Genomic DNA, 17,809 nt, shown 5'->3' on the forward strand with positions numbered 1-17,809 from the left:
GGATGTCACCTTCCAAATAAAGCATCAACATTCTATCTCAGGCTGCCTTTTAGCAAACACAGATGGAGATCTTCATTTTGTAGTCTTAGCATTGTGTTTAGGATATCCAAGCTCAGTATTCACTGTTGGAGTCCCTTGAAGGATTTTATCAGAAACATGGTGAAGTGTAGTCCAGATAATTAGACTCACAGAGTTGTATCAGGGCTCTACCACAGTGGCAAAGCCTTCATTATGAGGCTGCTCCCTGTTGGCCATCTCGGGCCATGCATATGAATTAATTGTCGATTAATTTATTTGCTTTTGTGTATGCGATTCACACATGGTTCCAAAATTCAAATAGTTAAGAAGGCAAACCAGAAGTCTCCCTCCCACTTTTCCTTGCGCCTCAATTCCATGTTCCAGAGGAGAACCCTTTTATCAATTTTCTTTTGTCTCCTTACTGAGGTGATCTATGCATATATATGTGTAGATACATCTTTTATTTTTTCATATTTATGATTATTTACATAGTGTTCTGCACCTTGCTTTTTCCCCTTTACCACGTGTCCTGGAGATCATTCCAAATCATTTCATAAGAGCTGCCCCGTCTTTTTAAGGTCTGTACAGTGTATGGTGAGAGCAGAGTTTATCTAGAGTGATGGGTGTTTCAATTGTTTCCACTTTTGATATTGCAAACATGCTACAATGTGTCACACATACATCTCTGAACAACTGCTAAGTTCTTAGGAGTGGGATTGCTGAGGCAAAGGGGTTTGTGTGCCTTCTACATTTTGAAAGTTTGAAATTGACATTTTCTTAATGTTTGTTTAAGTTCTTGGCTCCAAACGGCCATCGGGATCTTGTGCTAAGTGGATCTACTGTGTCTAAGAAGGTGGGGGGAGGTGTGAGCTGACTCGCCAGACAGAAGAGATGGGGGTGGGGTTTGGAGGGGAAAGGGAGGAACTGATTGAAGCAAGGAGACAACTGGAGGTGTGCCAAAAGCAACACCCTTTCATCATTGCGGGGAAGCAAATTCTAGGAGGCATCCCAAGCACCGCAGTGATCAAAACGGCAGAGGAGAAGAGGGACTGATTAGGAGAATAAAGAGACAAAGGCTCCCTCTCACATATGGAGTCGATCTTTAATTACTTTAAATAGGTTAAAGATTCATTACAAACTATGATTTTTCTTCCTGGACATCCTCTGATGGCAAGAGATGCTTTTTCCTTCCCCTCCAAATGGGACACAATCAGAACAGTCACAGTGGCACATATGTTATGTCTTCCAAACCTTAGGGGACTTCCTTCCTCCAAGTGGGGCATCACCAAGGCCCTTTTCCATACTTTTGGTTCTTCTTGCAGTTAGGGGCACACCGACTAACACACAGGCTTGGGGGTCTCTCACCCCAGCCGGGGCAGGAGGGCTGCAGGGGGAGACGGTCCCAGCACCATAAAAGGCTGGTCTCCAGGGACAGGGTATTGAATAATAAGGGCTCATCTGTTCCCAGAGGGGCTCTAATCTCTACCCTTGCTGACCTCATTCTCGCTCCTTTGCACTTGACTCTGGGCTTCAAAGGTCTCGCTTTTAGTTCTTTTGTCACTTCAACAGAAGCGTCTCTACAAAGGAGGGAAGATTTCTCTGCCTAAAGGAGGGCATAGAAATGTCCAGGCAGAGGCAATAAAAACACATTTTTGTGAATGTGAACTTCATACCATCAGATCCATCCCTCTGTTGTGTCTCTGTAGTTTTATCTGTCTAGAGGAAAGCATAGATAAGAGGGACCATTACCCAGAAATTACATATTTTAATTGATGAAAAAAGAGTAATGTAATTTAGGACTCTATGATTCAGACCGAGTTGATCAAATGCCCTTTTTAAAAGACAAGACAGCATTTCTACTCATTTAGACACTTTCACATTTTGCCACAATGTGTCCTTGGATGTTTATCATGGCAAAATTTTCCCTTAAGTTCGGCACAGGAATAGAATTGAGGAGGCAGGAATCATGTACTGGGGTAATCCTGGACCATACTGGAAGCAAGCACTCTGAAATATATATTATGGTCACTACCTATTTGAACTTCCTGTCTAGAACAAGCGTAACTGTATGTAGTATGATGGCATCAAGCTGGAAGCACCTACCATAATTTTGTGTTCTCTGTCTTCCAAATGGAATAAAAATAACTCTATCGTATTTTGATATAGTCTGGTTAGAATAGTCAGAATTATAACCCAGGTTTTCCCATACTAGAAATAATTATTTTGCATGGTTTGTCCTTCAAAATCTAAGTCATATTAAGGAGACTAAATGGCCTGGAGAGTTTGTATCCATCTAAGAGAAGGAATTAAAAGTATTTAATTTGCTTACTGACTGTTTAAATGAATGGTCAAAATTTTTATGCTGAGGAAATTTCTTCAAATAAACTCTTTAATGGAACCCAATGTGTATAAAACAAATGAAGGCTGGAGTCATGTCTGCTGCTTGCCCTCCCCTCTTTCCAAATCTAGATGCCATGGAACCCAGAACTGGGCAGAGCTGACATAGGCTGGCTATCTCTGCATCATCAATACCTGACACAGCATCTCGCATATAAGGGTGCCCAATAAATGCTTGTGAAATTACACAGAAACTAGTGCTTATAGAAACATGAATATAGCATGTTTTAGGTGGAAATGTTTACAGTTCATGTTTCTAAAAATTGGTCCAAATAAAAGCTATGTCTTTCAAGTGTGTGCTCCTTGGCAACATTTACAAGGGTTTGTGATACTTATTTTGGGAATGTCAGAAGTAAAATAATTATAAGGGTTGTGATCTGTGTCAAATCTGAGGCAAATGTAGCTCCTAGGGGGACAGGGGTCAAAGTAGGATACCTGGTAAAAGTGCCATCTTCGCATACAAAGGTGTGTAGGTGTGTGCATGTGTGTGCGTGTTCGTGTGTGTGTGTGTGTGTGTGTGTGATTCCTTGGTCAAGGCTTATGGTAGAGTTGTGAACTGGCAGATTAAGGGAAAAATCTAGCTCAAAGACTGGCTCAGAGAGTGTTTTAAAAATAATTTTGAATTTGCTGCCAGGATTTTGAAAATTGTAAGATTTCACATTTAAATCCAGATTTCTGGTTTCTCTTGGGAAAGTAGAAGATCTAGTAACACAGTGAGCCCATCTTCGTCTTAACCAGTGGTTCCCAAAGTGTGGTCTTGAGCCAGCAGCATCAGTACTGCCTGGGAACTTGTTAGACAGTCTGGGGCTGGGCCCAGCAATCTGCACTCTAACAAGCCCTCGTGTGATGCTGATGCCTGCTTACCTTTGAGAATCACCACTCTTGACTATAATCAAGTAGAGTTGGGTGGTATGTGTGCTTAACACCTGGGCTGTTCCTCTCATTCATCTGGCCCTAAGGAGCCTTTGATGGTTTTTACTCTTTGTGCATGGATAAGATCACTTAGTAGGAACTCATGAGATTTTCAAACCTCCATTTATGAATCTGAGGCCCCAAAGATCTGAGGTCATGCCGAGACCTTTAGGAACCCAGAACCATCCCATAGCATCTCAGATCTGACCTCCCATCTTCTTCTAGCTGCTGCCCATGTGGCCCTATGAGGAAACTCAATTAGCGCAAAGAGATAAGAGCCAATTAAAGTCCTGGGAAGCAGAGAGCCCTGGTCGGGGTCCCTAATGCATACAAGTAAAATGGTCAGATAAAGCTTTATTTAATTATATTGCAGGCGGGAAGAAGTCACAAGGAATCTTGGTGTATTTAAGTGTATGTTTTGTAATGAACTTTTCAGAATGTCTGTATGGTTTCTGCCAGTTTGTCAGACAGCCATCAATTACTGTCTCACCCTAAATATAAACAAGCCACCATCAGCAAACATCTACCAAAGCCGACTCTCTCTACATGGGTCAGCATCCTACGTAATTGCCAAGCCTGACCCCACACAGAGGTGCCCTCAAGTCAGCCCTCTGTTTACTCCCCTGTTAGATGCAGATGGGTATGACTCTTAGATCAACCTTAGGTTCTTTTATTTTTATCTAAAAAAAATTTTTTTTAGCTCTTTCAGACCCTAAAGATAATGTTTAGCTTCCTGAAATAAACATTTATGAAATAATATTAATCAGTGCTCACCAAACACCCATGTCTTCTTTATTTCCCAGCCCCGAGGCAGATAGGTGAGATTATATGGCTAATTCTTACCAACGGAATGTAAATAAGAGTGTCATTTCTGGTCTGAGGCAGTTACAAGAAGGTACATGTTCTCTGTGCTTTCACCTTTCCTGCTTTGGCAATTTTAGAGAACCCATGCTGGAGATGATGGAACAGCAAAGGGAAAGCAGCTTGGGTTCTTGATTTGCCATCTGAAAGACCACTGTGCAGAACTCCTGACACACTTCTGAGTCTGGCATGAACGAGAATTAAGCCTTTGTTGTGTAACACTTTGCTCTGGATTGTTTTGCTACAAATACTCTGTCCTCCCCTGACTAACGCAAACTGGCCTAACTGAGAAACTGGTTGGGCTGAGGCACGTGGTAGGACTTCGGAGGAAGCCATAGGGAAGAGGCAGCGGCTTGGAGTTTACACGTGTGCAGAGCTGGCCCTCGAAGGGAGTGGTCAGCAGCCCATCTGACAGTGTCTGGAGAAGGAGGCTTGCTCTAGACAGGAGTCAGTGTCCAAGAAGATTTGATCTCATGAGCAAGACACAGAAGCAGGATTTTCTGGGCAGTGATAACGCTTGAGATTGTATGAGAGGCATCATGGAGATTCAGGAAAATTTTGTGATTTGGAGCAGGACCCCAGCTAGTTGCTGAGAGGGCAGGACATGAAGCCAAGCCCTTGGAGCCTGAAGGCTGGGTTGAGTGACCAGGGTCCCAAAGAGGACTGAGGCTAATCGCAGAGTTCCATGACCCAGAAGAAACAGCTGGGGTGGAGGAGGTTATACTCAGTAACTAGAGAAGATTCCCAGTTTGAGATTTGGATGACCAGTTAGATGGAAGTACCATTCCCTGAGATAGGGGGACAAGGGATGAGTGGTTAAGATTTGTTAGCACTGAGTTTTGAATATATATGGATATCCAAATGTCAGCAGTGATGCCCACAACTAGCTTGGAGTGGCTCATAGCCTTCTCCTAACTTCCGTTAGCTTTCTACTTGGCTACCCCAACTATTTTTTCTTTTTAAATAAATTTATTTATTTATTTATTTATTTATTTATTTAGGCTGCATTGGGTCTTCGTTGCTGTGCACGGGCTTTCTCTAATTGCGGCGAGCAGGGGCTACTCTTCTTTGTGGTGTGCGGGCTTCTCATTGCGGTGGCTTCTCTTGCTGTGGAGCACAGGCTCTAGGTGCACGGGCTTCAGTAGTTGTGGCATGCGGGCTCAGTAGTTGTGGCTCATGGGCTCTAGAGCACAGGCTCAGTAGTTGTGGTGCACGGGCTTAGTTGCTCTGTGGCATGCAAGATCTTCCCGGACCGGGGCTCAAACTCATGTCCCCTGCATTGGCAGGTGGATTCTTAACCACTGTGCCACCAGGGAAGCCCTACCCCAACTCTTAATACATACACAGTTGTAGTCAAAACAACGCTGTGCAAAGGCAGTTTTTATACTACCCAGTCCTTCCCTTCCCACTAGAGTGCTGTTTCTAAACCTCTCCTAAAGAGAGGTTTGGGGACCTCCACTGTCAAGTTGAGATGTCCAGTAAGCAGTTGTGTATATGCGTCTGGAGGTCAGAAGCAGGACTGGGGATGGAAATTAAAAACTTTGCAGTCATTAGCATAACAATGGTAATGTAACTCTTGGAAGAGAAGGGAATTGCCCCCCCTCCAAAGTGTATCTAATGAGAAGAGGACCTAATACGGAAAACAGAGCAGCCTGGATTTCTGAGAACCAGGCTGAGAAAGAAGGTGATTAAAGGAAAAGAGTTGAGAATGATGTCTAAGAGAATCGAGGAAGGAAAGGTTTCATGGAGGAGAGAAAGATCATCAAAATTATGGGGAAAGTAAGGACAAAAAGGCTGACTTTGGATTTTCCCACTAAAGGGTCATTGTCAGGATTGGTGGGTATGGAAGGCAGATGGAGGAATGAATGGGAGATGAGAAAATGGAGGTCATGGGTGGAGACAATGTCTTCAAGAAGATTGGCTCTCAGGGGATAGCTGTCAATAACCAGAGGGGGACTTTGGGTTTGCTACCCTGCCCATAAGAGCCACAAAGCCCCTTCTGATGCATGAGTCAGATCATGTCACTTCTCTCCTGGAACCCTGCCGGGGTCCTCACTCCTCTCAGCATCAAAGCCAAAGTCCTCAGAGGAGGTGATGGGGTCTGACGTAATCTGTTTCCCATCGGCTTCAGGCACTGTTCCCCTTCCTAACTCACTCCAGCCACACCGCTTTTCCTGTTGATATGCCAGGCCTGCTCTTGCCTCAGCCCTGGCTGTTCCTTTGCCTGGAACATTCTTCCCCCAGACATCTTCCCAGTCACTCATCTCCTTCAAGTCTCGCATTGAATATTTTCTCAGTGAATAGAATCCTGACTGATCTTTGAAAATGGCCACTTGCTCAACCTCTGCACTCCTGTTTCCTTCTTCTTCTTCTTCTTCTTTTTTTTTTAAATGTAGTTGATTTACAATGTTGTGTTAGTTTTGGGTGTACACAAAGTGATTCAGATATATTTCTTTTCCCTTATTATAAGATATTGAATATAATTCCCTGTGCTATACAGTAGGACCTTGTTGTTTATCTATTTTATATATAGTAGTGTGTATCTGCTAATCCTGAGCTCCTAATTTATCCCTCCCTCCCCTCCCACTTTCCCCTTTGGTAACCATAAGTTTGTTTCTATGTCTGTGAGTCTGTTTCTGTTTTGTAAATAAGTTCATTTGTATCATTTTTTTTTTAGATTCTACATATATGTGATATCATATGATATTTGTCTTCCTCTGTCTGACTTACTTCACTTAGTATGATAATCTCTAGGTCCATCCATGTTGCTGCCAATGGCATTATTTTGTTCTTTTTTATGGCTGAGTAGTATTCCATTTTAAGTATGTACCACATCTTCTTTACCCATTCCTCTGTCGATGGACATTTAGGTTGATTCCATGTCTTGGCTATTGTGAATAGTGCCACTATAAACATTGGGGGTGCATGTATCTTTTTGAATTAGAATTTTTATCTTTTCTGGATATATGCCCAGGAGTGGGAATGCTGGATCATATGGTAATCCTGCTTCCTTCTTACTCTGCCTGGCATCACATTTACCATTTAATATATTGTGTTTATTGCTCATTGTCTGTCTTCTCTTGCTAGAATATAACCTCTTTTGAAGCAGGGATCCTTGACCATTTTATTCCTTTGATATATCCCATATAATATAACCACTCACATCTCTCTGGAACAATGCCTGGCACAGAGAAGGCCTGCAATGAATGGTGTTGAAGAAATGAAGGCAATTTTTAAAAATGGAGAGCCTCTATCATATATATGTGATAAGCTGTAGAGGAGCCACTGGATGGAAGGAGGTGGCCATGGGGATAGAACACTGGAGCGGAAGAAAGTCAGTGATTTCCGTGGTCTGGAGGACAGAACTTCCAGGCTAATGTCTTAGGTCAGCGTGGTCTTAGTTGATTAGCACATGTTACCACTGAGTTCCAGATTGTAGGTTCAATTGCCACCTGGGGCCACTTAACATTGTCTCACCCTGATCCTGGGCTGCAGTGTCATCTCACAAGGCATGGAGTTGGTCACAAGGGATGAACAGATCAGGCTGGAGCCTTGTGCATTTGTGAACCTTTCCAGGAAAGTGGTGGCCAGTATTTCAGAAGAAAGGCATATTCTCAGATTTTCTCTTCTCACACTTTTTACTTAACAGGTGTCCTCCTAGGAACTGCCCTTAAGCACAGAAGAGGTAGAGAGGAAGGCTTGCCAAGGGAGGGTGTTCTCTCCACTGTCTGCCTCTTGCAGGCTGACTAGGCAGCTGAGTGACAAGAGAGGGGAGCTCTTTGCCCCTAGATGTCGCAAAGCAGGGATCAGATTCCTTCTGTGGGAGCTTCCCCTCCCCCGACCCCCACGTACTCTGTTGACTCAGGCAGGCATGGAGCAACCCTTAGGCTCCATAAAGATAACATAGTAACAGCTTGGCCAGAGCGCCGCATCCTTCCCCAGCTCCGCAAAGAGCCTTGGATGGTGAAGCCACCACTTGCCACCCAAACGGCAGTTATCGCCACCCCCCCACCCAGAATCACCGACACGCTGCCTGCTAGGTTGGTTGATAGGCCTCTTATTTAGCGTTGTGTTAATTTGCTAAACACTGTTTTAGTCTGTGTGACTGGAGAATGTAAAAATGGAGTAGGTGGTTTATAGGAGACGAGTTGCTGGAGAATGCCCAGCGCTCTGAGCCGTGCACACACAATACCTACCCTCCGCAGGGCGGGATTTTCCCTTGGGCTGCGGGGCGCAAGCTCAGAGAGGTCCCCCACCCCTCCCCGTCCTCTTTACGGCTCTCTTTGACCTGCTCCTCCCCTCCGAGCTGTGTGGTGGGCGTACAACTGTTACAAGGAGGTGGCACAGCTGTTTGCTTTGACTGCCTCTGTACCTCGGGGATCCCAGCCATGCAGTTATCATTGCAGGATGAAAATGGCATTTATGCTTTAATAAACTCACCCTATTTCTTTGTTAGAGGGAAAAAAGGGAGGGGGATCCCACCCACCACGTTGCCAGCTACATGTCACTGCTCAGAGCACACCACAGTGGCTAATGTTTTCCAAATTCTCCCTTGCATTGGAAATGGAAACCATTAGAAAAATATTGGGATGGTGTGAAGATTTCCCAAACACCTGCCTCTCACCTCTTATGCACATATGCCCGGTTTTTGCAATGCCTGTAGCACTTTTTTTTTTTTTTTTTTTGCCGTTTGGTGCATTTTCATTTACAAGCACATGTATATTTTATAAGTGTATGTGTACATACTTCTTGGTGATTTACTTGTAAATTTCCTAAGTGGGGAAGCCACACAAAGGTCGCCAAGCTGTGGACAGAATTAAATAGCATTTCCTAATAGGAAATAATAAAGCAAGCGTCAGAAATGTATAGGCAAGGGGAGAAAATGCATTTTCAACCTGAATGTTATTGAGTGTTTATAATCAAGGAGCTGATCCTGTAGAGGAGGGGGTCAGTCCTCCTCTCCCCTGTCAAATAAATCGTTGCAAGCTCACAAAGTTATCGCTCCAAGGGGCTAAATCTTTCAGCCTTTGCTCTTTTTTGTCCTGCAAAAACAACACATATCCTTTCTGGCACACCTGTTTCTCCCTCCTCCTTGCCTGGTAGTATCTAGCAAAACATATTTCATGGGTTACCTTGGATGGCACATTTTGCTGATTTGACTTGAAGTATCCATAACTACGATGGAATTCTTTGCCTGACTCAGAAATCAGCTGCCTTCCAATCCCCCACCTAGGGGACCCCTGTAAATCAAAGGGAATGAATGGCAACATTGACTTCTTGCTTTTGTTGTCATTATATTATTTTTATTAACTAGCCTGTTATTATTCTAACATCGTGAAGCAGCAAATAACTCAATCCGGGATAATGAAATCCATAGTATGAAGGAAGTTTGGAATCAGCAGAACCCTTAGATCTTACATCTCCAGACAATGCAGAGTGACGATTGAAACCCGATAGCCTAGAGTCATCTTAATGATTGTGATGTGCCCTGTTTACTTAATACTTTTGTCTTTTGATTTTAAGATGTTTGAAAACAATGACTGAGGTATTTTTGATGTTTCATATTTTTTTTCTCAAAGCTTATGTTTTGCTATATAAGCAGGAAATATCTCATTCTTTCACTTATTAAGTATTTTTATTGAATACCTTGTATGTTCTTGGTACTGTTCTAGGTGCTGAGGATAATAGAGCAAACAAGAATGATACCGTACTGTCCTGGAGCTTATATTATTGCAGGGGCGTCAGACAGTAAAAGAATACATCAATAAACGAAATAATTTCATGATTCCTGGGCTCTGAAAAAATCAGACAGGGTTAGATGCTGGTGGCTGAGGGGTTTGCTACTTTAGGTTGAGTGGTCATGGAAGCCTTCTCTGAGGAGGTGACATTAGGTTTGAGAACAGTATGGAGGTTCCTTAAAAAACTAAAAATTGAGTTACCATACGATCCTACAATCCCACTCCTGGGCATACATCTGTAGAAAAACATGGTCTGAAAGGGTACGTGCACCCCAATGTTCACAGTAGCACTGTTCACAATAGTAAAGACGTGGAAGCAACATAAGTGTCCATCAACAGATGAATGGATAAAGAAGTTGTGGTACATATATACAATGGAATATTAGCCATAAAAAAGAATGAAATAATGCCATTTACAGCAGCATGGATGGACCTTCATACTAAGTGAAGTCAGACAGAGAAAGACAAATATCATATGATATCGCTTATGTATGGAATCTAAAAAAAATAGTACAATGAACTTATGGACAAAACAGAAAGAGACTCACAGACACAGTAAACAAACTTATGGTTACCAAAGGGAAAAGGGGGGGAGGGATAAATTAGGAGTTTAAGATTGGCAGATAGACACTACTATATAAAATAGATAACCAACAGGGACCTACTGTATAGCACAGGGAATTATACTCCATATCTTGTAATAACCTATAAGGGAAAAAACTCTGACGAAGAATAAATGTATATGTATATAAGTGAATCACTGTGCTGTACACCTGAAACTAGCAAGACATTGTAAATCAACTACACTTCAAGAAAAAATAAGTAAGTAAATAAGTAAATAAATAAATAAAAAGAAGGAACAGCAGGTGAATAAAGATTTGGGAAAGGAATTTTCCAGGTACAGTACTACTGTAACAGCCTAAGGCAGGGATGAACTTGGCAAGTCTGGGAAGAGCCAGACTGAGCCGGGGCGAGAAGGGTGTGAGAAGGCAGAGAACACCACAGACTGGGTGGCTTACAAGAAACAGAAATTCATTCCTCACAGTTCTGGAGGCTGGGAAGTCTGAGATCAAGGCACCAGCAGATTTGGTGTCTGGTGAGAACACGCTTCCTGGTTCATGGATGGCCGTCTTCTCAGTGGGGCAGAAGGGGTGAGGGAGGTCTGGGGTCCCTTGTGTAAGGGCTTTAATCTCACTCATGGGGGCTCCACCCGCATGACCCAATCAATCACCTCTCAAAGGCCCCACTTCCTAATGCCATTACATTGGGTGTTAGGTTTCAACATATGAATTTGGGGGGCACACAGACATTCATTCTAGAGCACTCAGGGAATTAGTTTGAGTTATATTTTAAATGCAACAGGAAGCCATGGGTGGGAGGCAGTGGGGTATAGACAGGGGAAAGATGCTGCAGATCCCCTGCTTCTGGAGGAGCTGGAAGGCTGTGGCTCAGGAGGGTCCACTCTTTCACGTCCACAGGGACTGAGTGTGGGCAGGGGTACTTCCTTAAAGGAAATCCAAAATGTTATGAACAGAAGGACGGGGAATGGATGGGAGGCAGCCAAAATCAAAGATGTTATGCTGCCAGAATCTTTTCTGAAGACAAATTTTGCAGGTTCTTGTACAAGGGGCAAAAATAGTCATAAAAACATCAGAACATCTGTATCTATGTATCTAAGTATGTATGTATGTATGTATGTACGTATCTATCTATCTATCTATTTACCATCTATCCATTCTTTCCACATGTAAAGGGTCAGAAAAGGGATGATCCCAGAGGGCATTTACTCTCTAGGATGTTTGGAGAATGTGAGGAGAAGGCAATAGCTTTTGCCCAGCAAGGATATATTTACACCCAACTTTTAGAGACTTCATCAGTAATCATGAAGATATCCTTCATTTATCCAGTTAGGTTGGATTTCCTCCTAAGTGGATGTAGAGACAAAGATTTGAGTATAGGTTGTTTATTGAGAGGTAATCCCAGGAAGCAGAGAGGGACGAGGGAGTCAGGGGAACAACGAGAGCTGGTACTGTAAATGGCGTATTAATGAGGGGTCGCCACTGTAGACAACTGGGGACCCTCTGTGCAGGATCTGCTTTGGAACTGTGTCACCAAGAGGAAGGTGGCTGGGATATTTATCCACCAATTTCCATTCCTCATCATTTGAGGGTCTATCCTGGGGTAGTAACTCCCTGTTTTTTCCAGTCTGCTCAACAATACAGGGTCCAGAGAGCACTTTCAAGAAGAAAGAAGCAGGAAGCTGTTGACATTTATAGGTACTGCTGGTGACATCGGGGGAGGGGTCCAGCATATGGACAGGATACCTATATGGAAATTTAAGGAAACCTCAGGTGTAACTGATGCTGGTGATATCCTGTTATTGGTTCCCATTTCATGACCCCAAAGAAAATCCTACTCATTTAGGGCAGCCTCACCACAGACCCTGTGATGCTCCTTAATCTGGGGTGGTTTTAAAAACCTCGTGCAGCAGCTTTCATAGTAACTGTGTCCATAGTTGCAGAGCCTCTGCATTTGAGGGTCCCCTTACCTTGTGGGTCCCTCTGTGATACCTGCCTTCCTACTCCCCTCCCATGTCTAAAGATGGTGGTCATTTCTTCAGGCTGAAACTTTGAATATGGAGTTGGCTTCCTGGGACATCAGGGAATTTCTGAGAGTGGGAGAGTGTAGCGCAGGCCTTAGGGCCCTGCCAGAATGCCCCTCAGGATGCAGGCACTCATCCCCCAGCTGCTGGGGGATGTGGCTGCTGGTAGCTCACAGTTAAGACGTTATTCAGGAATTGCTGTCACCAAAGACAGCACCCTCCCATCAGGTTACACCCCCTCCCAGGGGCAGCCTATATCCAGTGACTGGTTGATGCAAGGGTACAAAGGCCAGCTCCCCTTGCTTCAATTCAGGGGCAACCCTGGAAGAACCAGCCTAGCTCTGGGGCTCGCTGAGGGGTAGGCTGAGGCCTCTGCTGCAATTGCATCCAAGTCTGACCTCCCCCTCTTTCCAATTCTCCTTCCTTCACTCCGTCATAGATGTTGACTCCCCACCAAAACACACCCCAATACATCTCCTGCACCTAAATCTCTGCATCAGAGTCTGTTTCCTGAGGAATATGACTTAAGGGTCTAATGAGGGGCAACTGTGGATGCCTTCTTACCTGGTCCTCATATTCCCCAATAACAGCTGACAGAGTCTAAAAGGGGGCCCATTGAGATTCCTGGAAACAGGAAGGTCCTTGAGACTATTGGTTGTTTGGGGAGGTCCAAGAGTGAGCACTTTCATTGCAGAGCCCTTGATATCATTCCTGTAGTGGAAAAGAGCCCTCCAGATACCCAAGGAGTCATAGTAAACAGATGGCACCCCATGGCTCCCGAAGCTAGCCGAGTTCAGAACAATCTGTCAAGTGGTGAAATGTTTCCCTGAGATTTTTATGACTGTAGAATGTTTGAAGGCCAACATGTATCGAGAATTGTAGACAAGGAAGGACAGCCTCCAAAAGGGGGAAGGAAATAAGAAGCCTTTAATTCTTGGATTTAATATTCTTGGAAACAGAAATGAATGATTTAAAGCTCATTTGTTTATGTTTGTTTACCATTTGGTGCCTAGTGTTCCTGGGGTAGAATTTGCTTCACAATTTTAGGATTGTATTTTACATACCAATAGCACCTTACACCTGTATTTAGTGCATTTCATCCAGAGACCATAAGACTATCCATCTACAGAGGCACACTCTCAAACTCATGTTTGTGTACACAGTGAAGCTAATATTATACACAGGGAGGGGGAGATATGAAGAGAGCGACCTTAATAAATTCTTTGTTATTGAAATAAGTTTTTGGAGAATGGTAAGCATAGTGCAAGAATTTCGATAAACTTTTAGAGTCTGCTTTCCCAAATGACTGAGCAAACCACAATATGAGTTTTCATTTTTCTCTTGTTTCCTACCAAACTCAACCCTGCGTTGGTGGACATTGAAAATTAAGCAGTAGGAATTATACCCTATGTTCAATATTTAAATTTTATATCTGCAGATCATTGATGACTGATTTAACTATCAAATTATAATGTTAAGGAAATTTATGGGAAAATGATTTTCTAGGTGTTCTAAAAACATAGTACTGTAGGTTGATAATAGCATAATAAGTTTAAAAGGACATCTGTGCTGGCATAGACATCGAATTTTAGACTCATGTGAATTGACACTAACTATGTAAGAAAACATTTTATTATATTCAACTTCAAGACACCAAGATCAGGAGCTAGGTTTTATAATAACAGCAGCTCATTTCAAATTATTTTACTTTATGAAGCTTTGCAATGATGTGACTATTTCTGAATCTAATGGATTCTTTCTACCCCAAATATTGAATCTGGTGAAAAGAGGCTTTAGACATCAAGAATTTAATATCGTATTAATGAGGATGCTCATTGCAATGTTGCAGATAATATTGAAATATGGGGACAACTTAAATGTCCATCAAAAGGGGACTGGTTATATAAATTATGGTATATTTATGCAATGCATTCTTGAATAAATATACATCTATTAGCCATAGAAACACGGCCATGTCATATTATTGAATGATAAAAGCAGATTATAAAGTAGCATAAATAGTATAATCAATTTATATATAATTGTATGTAGATGGATAGATAACAGCAAGCACAGAAATATTATATATACTTCTACATAATAGTGAGTGGTTCACCAAGTGTTAATTGTGATTATCTCTACCTAAAGAGTGGAATTTCAAGTGACATTTATTCTTTGTAATTTTTTTACAATAACTATACATTAATTTTACAAAAAGAAATTAAAACTGTATAGCATCTGTCACCATATGATCCAGCAATCCCACTCCTGGGCATATATCTGAAAAAGATGAAAACTCTAATTCAAAAAGATACATGCACCCCAAAGTTCATAGCAGCATTATTAACAATAGCCAAGGGGAGGGATAAATCAGGAGCTTGGGATGAATACACTCACACTATTATATATAAGATAGATAACCAGCAAGGACCTACAGTATAGCACAGGGAACTCTACCCAATATTCTGATAACCTATATAATTAAAGAATCAAAAAAAGAATGAATATATATATATGTATACACTTTGAATCACTGAATCATTTTGCTGTACACCTGAAACTAACAACATTGTAAATCAACTATACTCCAATAAAATTAAAACATTAAAAATAAAACAATAGCCAAGATATGGAAACAACCTAAATGTCCATCAACAGATGAAAGGAGATGTGGGGTGTGTGTATGTGTGTGTGTGTGTGTGTGTGTATATACACACACATACACACACAATGGAATACTCCTTAGCCATAAAAAAGAATGAAGTTCTGCCATTTGCAACAATGTGGATGGTCCTAGAGAGTATTATGCTTAGTGAGTTTGAGTCACTAAGCATTTTTATCTTTGAGTGGAGAAATAGAAAGGTATGAAATAATTTACGTTAGGGCTGTTGTGTAGAATGTAGATTGGTTCTCCTTTTAGTGTTGCAACTTTAACAAAGATCACAGCAGCATCAACACCACATCCAATATTCATTGAGCACATACTATGTGCTAAATCCTGTTCAAGGCATTTATGTGTAATTTTTAGCCAAATGATGTTTGTACATAGTATAATAAATTGAAAGAATGGGGAAAAGAAGAGAAAAAAGAAGAAAAATGGTACTACAGAGCTTATAATGAAATACTGTTTTCTTGTTCCACCCTCTCCCCCTACTTTGAAGTCCCCCTCCCCAGAGACAACCACTTTCAACTATTTTAGTTGTTTCTTCTGCTATTTACCTCCATATTTTAAAACAAGCTTATATTTCTATATCTCAAATTTTCCATTTTAAATATTATTTGCTGACTTCCTACCTTGGAAGATGAGGATTCAGCTTACCAATGGCATCTTTCCCAACTCCCCCTCATTTCATTAGAGTTATGTCAAAGCTTTTGAAAAATTCAACTTCAGCATTTGCTTTATTATGACCTTATAAATATTACAGATGACATTTTTATGGCATCTTTGATTTTTCTTGGAGTTAATAATTTCTTCACATTTTAAAAAACTTAGCTTTCTACAGAACTATCACGAATTCTTTCTTCAAGCTCTAAAAGCTGTAACACTCCTCCCAGTTCAATGAAACAGGTATGAGTTACTCTTATTTTTTGTTCCTCTGGAGACTAGAGCCCTCAGTCCTCCTGTTCATGTATGGATGAGTCACTGCATAGCTATCATTGGAGCCCTCATTTCACCATCACCTTTGGAATTGCTCATTTCTTGGTCCCCACGTTTTCCTTTTTTGGTTTTATTTCCTTGTTTGGGTGACATACTAATGTGCTTCCTGAGAAAGGATGCATGAGAGGTAAAGTTTTTGAGACCTTGTATATCTTAAGATGACTTTATCCTATCTCATACTTGACTGGTAGTTTGGCTGGGTATAGAATTCTAGTATGAGACTCATTTTCCCTCGAGGTTTTGACATCATTGCTTTATTTTCTTCTAGCTTTTGGTGGTGCCATTAAGAAATCCAATGTCACTATTGTTGCCAGTCCCTTGAATAGGATCATTTTATTTCCCTTCAGAAAGTTTTTAGGACCTCTTTTTATGTGCTATCTTGAAATTTCAGTGTGGTCTGACTTCTTAGTCTGTTTGGGCTGCTGTAACAAGATATTGTACACTGGGTAGTTTATAAACAACAGAAATTTATTTCTCACAGTTCTGGAAGTTATAAACAACAGAAATTTATTTCTCACAGTTCTGGAAGTTAAGTCCATGATCAAGTCTCCAGCAGATTCTGTGTCTGGTGAGAGCCCACTTTCTGATTCATAGACAGAGAGCTGCCTTCTTACTGTGTTCTCACAGGTGGAAGGGCGAGGGAGCTCTCTGGGGTCCCATTTATAAGAGCACTAATCCCATGCATGAAGAGTCCATCCTCATGACCTCATCACCTCCCAAAGGCCCTATATCCAAATACACTGGGGAAATAGGTTCCAACATATGAATTTTAGGACAGTAATAGTCCATAGCACTAAATAATAATTTTTTAAATTTATTGTGCTGGATACGCTATAGTCCCTTTCAATCTGGAAATTCATATCTTTCTATTCTGAAAAATTTCTCCAATGGTTTCTTTTTTTGTTTTTGGTTAATGTGTTTATTATTTTAGGTAAAATCTGAAACATTAAGCAGGTTGTATATCAACTAAGGAAATAACATTAGCAACTACTATCGCCAGTGAGGTAAGAAACATACTTTAGAATACTTTCATGCTCAACATATCAGTGATACCAAATTACAAGAGTAAAAAATTTCAAATTCTTGCCACAGAGTCCAATGGTTTCTTTAATAATTTCTTCCCTTCTCTCTTCTCTGTTCTCATTTTCTGAAATTATTGGATGTTGAACTTCCTGGATTTCTTATATCTTTTTTTCCTATTTTTGACCTCTTTATATATTTTTCTCCTTCCTAAAATATTGCCTCAACTATATATTTCAACCTTTTCAGTACTTTTATTCAGTTTCTGCTATTATATTTTTGATTCCCAAATATTCTTGTGTGGGCTCTGGAATCAAACTACCTATGTTCATAACCCAGCTCTACTATATGATCTTGGTCAAATTACTCAGCCTCTCTGTGCCTGTTTTCTCATCTGTAAAATAAGGATAACAGAACCTACCTCATAAGGTTGTTACGATGATTAAATGGTTTAATATTTGTAGAGCACTTAGTGTTTTGTATTGTCTGGCATATACTGAGTTCTGTGTAACTATCAGATAAATGCAATCAATAAATAGCACCCTACCCTTATTTCATGGCTGTTAATACCTCCACTTATTTTTCTGGAAACAGTATTGCCTT

This window comes from Eubalaena glacialis, chromosome 6, assembly GCF_028564815.1.
Source record: "Eubalaena glacialis isolate mEubGla1 chromosome 6, mEubGla1.1.hap2.+ XY, whole genome shotgun sequence".
Taxonomy (NCBI): Eukaryota; Metazoa; Chordata; class Mammalia; order Artiodactyla; family Balaenidae; genus Eubalaena; species Eubalaena glacialis.